We start from the raw sequence: 5,908 nt of genomic DNA on the forward strand, positions 1-5,908 counted from the left end.
TATTTTTACTGTTGACAGATTTTTTAAATGATGTTTTTGCCCAGTAAAAACCTTTTTCAACTTACTAGAACGCGCTGTATGTATATAAGGTTTAAAAGAACTGAAACAAAGGCTAAACTTGGCTTTTTGTTGGGCTAAAAATTCCACAGTATGGCTGGGGGAAAACGAGCACTCTCGACCGATCGCAATCAAGTGTGCCAAAGACTTAGACAATTTTGCTGTCCGCCACATTAACAAGTTAAGAGATTATAATTAGGACCACGATAAGCTGTGAATCAAACTAAAAGGTAAACAAAGCTCTCCTACGAGAGCTGCCTTATTATTCTTGCGATCTCATATCCTCTCATGGTCAGTTCAATAACAGTCTCGATACTTGTCTTCGCACTAAAAAATATCTTGATCGCTTACCAAGCTTTCAAGATCTAGATTTATTCACTCTAAATAGTCTTTTAGACAAGAAATCTGACGACCTCAGCGCCTATACTCCAACCACTAGGTGTAAATATTTCTCTCAACACAGCTTTTCCCAATTACAAAGACATTTAATAAGTCTTCCTATTCAAATTCTAGTTTTTCATTCTTTCATACCAACATCCGAAGCTTAAAACGTAATTTGGAAAATTTCCAAACCCATCTATTAGATGAACTTACTTTTCGCTTCAATATTTTAGGCATCACAGAAACTAGAATAAAAACTGCATGTGATAATCTGGATGTCAATCCTACTATATCCCACTATAACTTTGAACATGTGCCAACACCTCTTTCAGCTGGAGGTGTTGGCATGTATATTGATGATATTCTTAAATACACAATTATCGAAAAATGTTCTAATGAGGCTTTTCAGGCCCGTTCGGTTGAGTTACACCTACCCAAACATGCAAATATAATATGCGGAGTTGTGGATAATTCCCCAGAGCTTTTTCAGCAATATTTTGATCGAACAGTCGAAAAACTCAGCGCCCGTGGCAAGCAGATCTTTTTGATGGGTGATTTTAATATTAATCTCCTTCGCTTTCATGATTGCAAATACGCCCAAAACTTTATCTTATCCTTGCAAAGCTTCAACTTGACCCCGACAATTGACAAAACCAACAAGAGTACATCCATTGACAACATCTTTGCCAGCAATCTAGAAGATACCATAACAAGCGGTAATATAATCTCAGATCTCACTGACCACTTTTTCTCTCTATTACCTCCAAAGTAAAAAAATGCTACTCCGTGACTTCTCTAATTATTCAGAGGCAAAATTCTTAAACGAACTGTCCCAACTTGACACAGAAAATATTGTTAACAAGTAATAGCAACAACATATACCGAGGACTGATGTAACGACAAATACTGAAATTGGTGAGCTGGTTTTACTGGTAAGTTCCATTTTGTATCAACGCAGTCTGGTATCAATGTTAATTGGCATATAATTCATACATTGCTTACTTCAGTTTATCTAAACATTTTAAAAATTTTAGACCTTTTGAAAAATAAAATGAAATTGAGAACGCTTAAATCGTGAAAATTGGCGTATTTATCAAGAGCCATAATGGGATGCCCATTATGGCTCTTGATTAATATAATGGCAAGGTTGCGTTTAAGTGAATAGTTAGCAAATTCCATAACGACCGGCCAAGAAACTTTCTTTCCATTTTTTTCCAGGACCTTAAATCCTCTGAAATTTCGCGTGAAAATATTAAGTTTACGTTTTCTAAAAAGTAAGGGGCCGTAACTGGCGAAAAGGAGGATGGAGCTAAACTGACTTTCTTTAATTAAGAATAATTACTTAAAATTGAACTCTTGCTGAGGAAGGTGCCCGGCTAGCTCAGTCGGTAGAGCATGAGACTCTTAATCTCAGGGTCGTGGGTTCGAGCCCCACGTTGGGCGCTATTTCATTTTGTTTTCCTTTGTTTTAACCTTTGTTTTCAAGCTCATTTGTCTTCTTATTTTGAATTTGGATTATATTTTGCGAGTTTCCAATGAAAAAAAGAAAAGCCAATTCAAAACAAAAAATTCACTTTTACGATTCAAAATTGTCAGTTCCAGTTCCACAAAGCGCACTGCGCTGATTTTGAGACACCCGTTGATTTTTCGTCATACTTTTCACCTGACCTGTCATTTCTCCTTTTGCATGCAGCAGCGAATCTTCAACAAACTTGGGTTAATTGCTCGCTATTATCGGTTTCCATGCTTCACGTGTTGTAGTTTATGTAAGCCACAATAATGTGTGACGGCACTGGCGGAAGAATTTTTTGGAAGAATTTTGCTTACTTATTGTTATTATATTATTCTTATTACATAATTATTTTATAATTCCAGAATTAGCAAGCACTCGAAGCAACCGGGCGAAGCGCGTACAGAGTTGTTTGTCTTTATTTATAAGACAAGACTGGGCAGGAGCATTGTGGGGGTCAAAAATGAAGAAAGAATAAAAAATACAGTTACAAACAACAAAAAAGGCATTTAACTTCAGCTGTAATGAAAAGCCACCAGTTTAATTGGTCGATCGGGGCCTGAATGAGTAAGTTTGTATCGTTTGCATTCAACCTCGTTCCCAGGCTTTGAGAGGACCCTGGGAACCAGGTTGGTTTGAATTTAAAAAGCGCATTAGTTTTTTTAATGTTTTAATTAATACGACGTAAAACAATTGATGATTTAAATGCGATTGTACAATGTAATTATCCATTATTTGGACTCTAAAGATTCGAATTTATTGCTTGCGAAGACTTAACCGAGCATGTGAAGAAATAATTTTACAGCGTCCCTTATTTCCGCCCGCCCGTCCAGTATCCTTCTTTACCCGCAGATGCCAAAACCAGAAAGGTAGATTTTTGCCAAGGTGCAGCGCCTTTTCCGTTATTTTCGCCGCATGTCGGCTGTGTCCGAAGAGCAAAGAAAACTGCGGAATGCAGACGCATGTGGATTCAGCGGTGATGAAGACCAAACGATTGGGGGGAGTGATGGTCCAAGTAACAACGAAAATGAAAAAGTTGATGAAAACCAAGAAAATCCACCAAATGATATAAATTTGCCGACCCCAACACGTAAGGAACCGCCAGACAATGCTGGCATGGTTTTAGCGGCGTATGGTTATGTTTTAGGCGACTCGTTAGGGAAGGGCTCGTACGCTGTAGTCAGGGTGGCTTTTTCTAAGAAATTGAAGCGGCAAGTCGCGGTTAAAATTATCATAAAGAAAAAGGCACCAAAAGATTACCTGACAAAGTTTCTACCCCGCGAGATTGCAGTCATGAAACAGCTCAAGCATCCACGCATCATCGGACTTCACGAAGCCATCGAGACGGGTTCTCGGGTTTACCTTGTATTAGATATGGCGGACGGCGGCGACTTGCTAGATTACATCAGAACAAACGGTGCGGTGGTCGAGAAGGAAGCTCGGAAGTTTTTCCGGCAGTTGGTCGAGGCGTCTGAATATCTCCACAAGATGGATGTTGTACACAGAGACTTGAAATGCGAAAACATCTTGCTGGACCGCCACAAGAACATTCTACTCTCCGACTTTGGTTTTGCGAGGACACAACCCGTGGAGTGTGGCACGGGAAAACGGCGGCTGAGTTCAACGTTTTGTGGATCTTACGCGTACGCCCCACCCGAAATTCTCCGGGGTATCGCGTACGACGGAACCCGCTCGGATGTCTGGAGTTTGGGAGTTGTGCTGTTTACCATGTTATGTGCTAAGCTACCGTTCGATGATTCTAACCTAAAATTGTTACTGGAACAGGTAAAGTAGTAAGGGTACACAATAAATAAATAAATAAATAAATTACTCAATAATAAAATAACGGTTTAGAAGTAGCACATGTAGAGGTGATACTCTACCTGTTCTTGAAATTTGTGTTAGTTTTTGAGGAGAGAGAGAATTCGAACTCCCAGAGAAAAACCTCTCACCACTGCGCCACCCTTACCCCCTCACCCTGTCCCACCCCCCCCCCCCCCCCCCCCCGCCCAAAAAAAGGCCCTGAAAATGATTTGAAATGCCGAAATACAAAATAAATATGATAAATATGATCGTTTACCAACTCGGTTAGCTTACCTATAACGAAACAAAAGTTAAATTAGCGCAAACAGGAGTTCTCATATGTTTGATATCCCTGACTTATAATTTTCAGGTGTCTAAGACGGTTGTTTTTCCCAAAAAAAGGAAAGTTTCCGAGGAAGCGAAGCATCTTATCATGCAGATGCTTTGTGAAGACAAAAAGAGAATTAATATTCCAGGGATTAAGAAACACCCGTGGTTTGAAGGTAAGACGTTCGACCAATGCGTTAAGGAAAACAACAACCAAACGCTCGTAAAAGATAAGTCGCATGATTCCGGACTTGGAAACGACGCTGAAAGTATCTCCCAAGAGATGAAGGAATGAACAGCGGTAGAGCCAGGAAAACCAGTGTAAGTCTTAAGCAAGATTTGGCTGCTTTAATTAACTGTTTTCAACCAACGGCAGTTTGATCAGAATGCGTAGTGAGAGGAGAACAGTCAGAGCGTGTCATTTGTGAAGGGATGATGAGCCTTCAAGGAATTGTTGACTCACCGTTTTTAACTGGGTGCGGATTTGCCAAAATCCTAAGATGGGGTGTCGTCCGGTCAGGAGAGTTTGTTTTTAACTACTGGGGAAAGGACAGGTTCTAAAACTGCAGGCGATTGTTAAAAATAATTGGTGGAACAAACAGATATTCCTGAGTGGGAAAAAAAAATCAGTTTCCTTGAATGAAAGCAGAGTCACAGCAGAGCAAATGTTTTCCATGAGTTGGTAACTTTCCGCACGAACCTTTGATGTACTGTTCAGATAAGCGCCATCCTAAGATAACATTCAAGGAACGGAAAGTCAAAAAGATAAATGAACAGCGAAAGAGATCTTGGACAGAGAATTGATTACCGGCTTATACGCCCCATCTTGTGTGTATTTCAAATCCAACTGTAAAATTTCTCCTTAAATAAAAGTATTAATAAAATCCGAGCAAATATGTTCAGCAGCTTAGCTTACGTTGGCGAGCTAGGGGCTTGAAAGGGAATGTGGTTGGGTAGTTAAGGTGTTCTTAAGCGCGTCGATCATTGAATGTATCATATAAAAGAATCTCTAAATTAGTTCAGTGAGATAATGAAAAATGTTTTCTTGTACTCACGCATGTATGAGTTTCACTAAACCCCCCTATAGCTATGTGCTTAATCAAGATGCGAACCTCTGCATTACGAAGTCCTCGGTTTAACCAACGATTTTCTTTACGCAGTAATAGTAAAATATATGAAAAAGAACTCCTATGTAACGAAACCTTTCGTTATAGCTTACAAATTTTACCAGTCCCTTGGCCCTTCGTAAATTAACATTCTGGTCTCGATCACTACGCGTAATGGCGATGGTTCCGCTGTAAATAAACATTCTGGTCTCGATCAATATAAGCGTAATGGCGATGGTAATCATGGATGTTACACCATCTAGTAACGGGTACCCGATGGGGCTTAGACACCATAAATTCGTATTCATGTGGTTCAGTGATTGAAGCAGTTTAAAAAAGCCACAGTTGATCAGACAAAGTTTACTAATCTTTAAAGGCCTATTTAGACGGTACAACTAGGTCTATACGAACATTACTACTGTGTAATCAAAACTAACTCTCACCCGCACTCGCAATTCGCTGGTAGGTTAGAGTTCAATCAGTCTTTTGACCATGGACTCGTGTTGTGCATGAATTTACCATCCAGGGGTCAGGGGCACCCAACATCAATTTTCGGAAAATATCTGTTCGGAGGACGATTTGAGATCTAGAATTTTCGGAACATTTGTTGTAAAATGTCTTGCCTGCCTGCCTCTCCTAAGATTTTCGAACATCTAATAAATGGTATAATCGCCCATTTTTAAAGGATTTTTACCCTAAAAAGGTCACCTATAATTTTCGGGAG

General features: G+C 39.7%; 1 non-coding gene and 1 pseudogene across 1 annotated transcript; both read left to right on the forward strand.

The window, feature by feature from the left end:
* The first annotated feature begins 1,808 nt into the window (after positions 1-1,808).
* Trnak-cuu (transfer RNA lysine (anticodon CUU)) lies at positions 1,809-1,881 on the forward strand. The gene has a single exon. It is a non-coding gene; the product is annotated as a tRNA-Lys (tRNA).
* Positions 1,882-2,863: 982 nt separating this feature from the next.
* Positions 2,864-4,511, forward strand: LOC140950852 (testis-specific serine/threonine-protein kinase 3 pseudogene; annotated as a pseudogene).
* Positions 4,512-5,908: the final 1,397 nt, after the last annotated feature.

Source organism: Porites lutea, chromosome 10 (assembly GCF_958299795.1).
Source record: "Porites lutea chromosome 10, jaPorLute2.1, whole genome shotgun sequence".
Lineage (NCBI taxonomy): Eukaryota > Metazoa > Cnidaria > Anthozoa > Scleractinia > Poritidae > Porites > Porites lutea.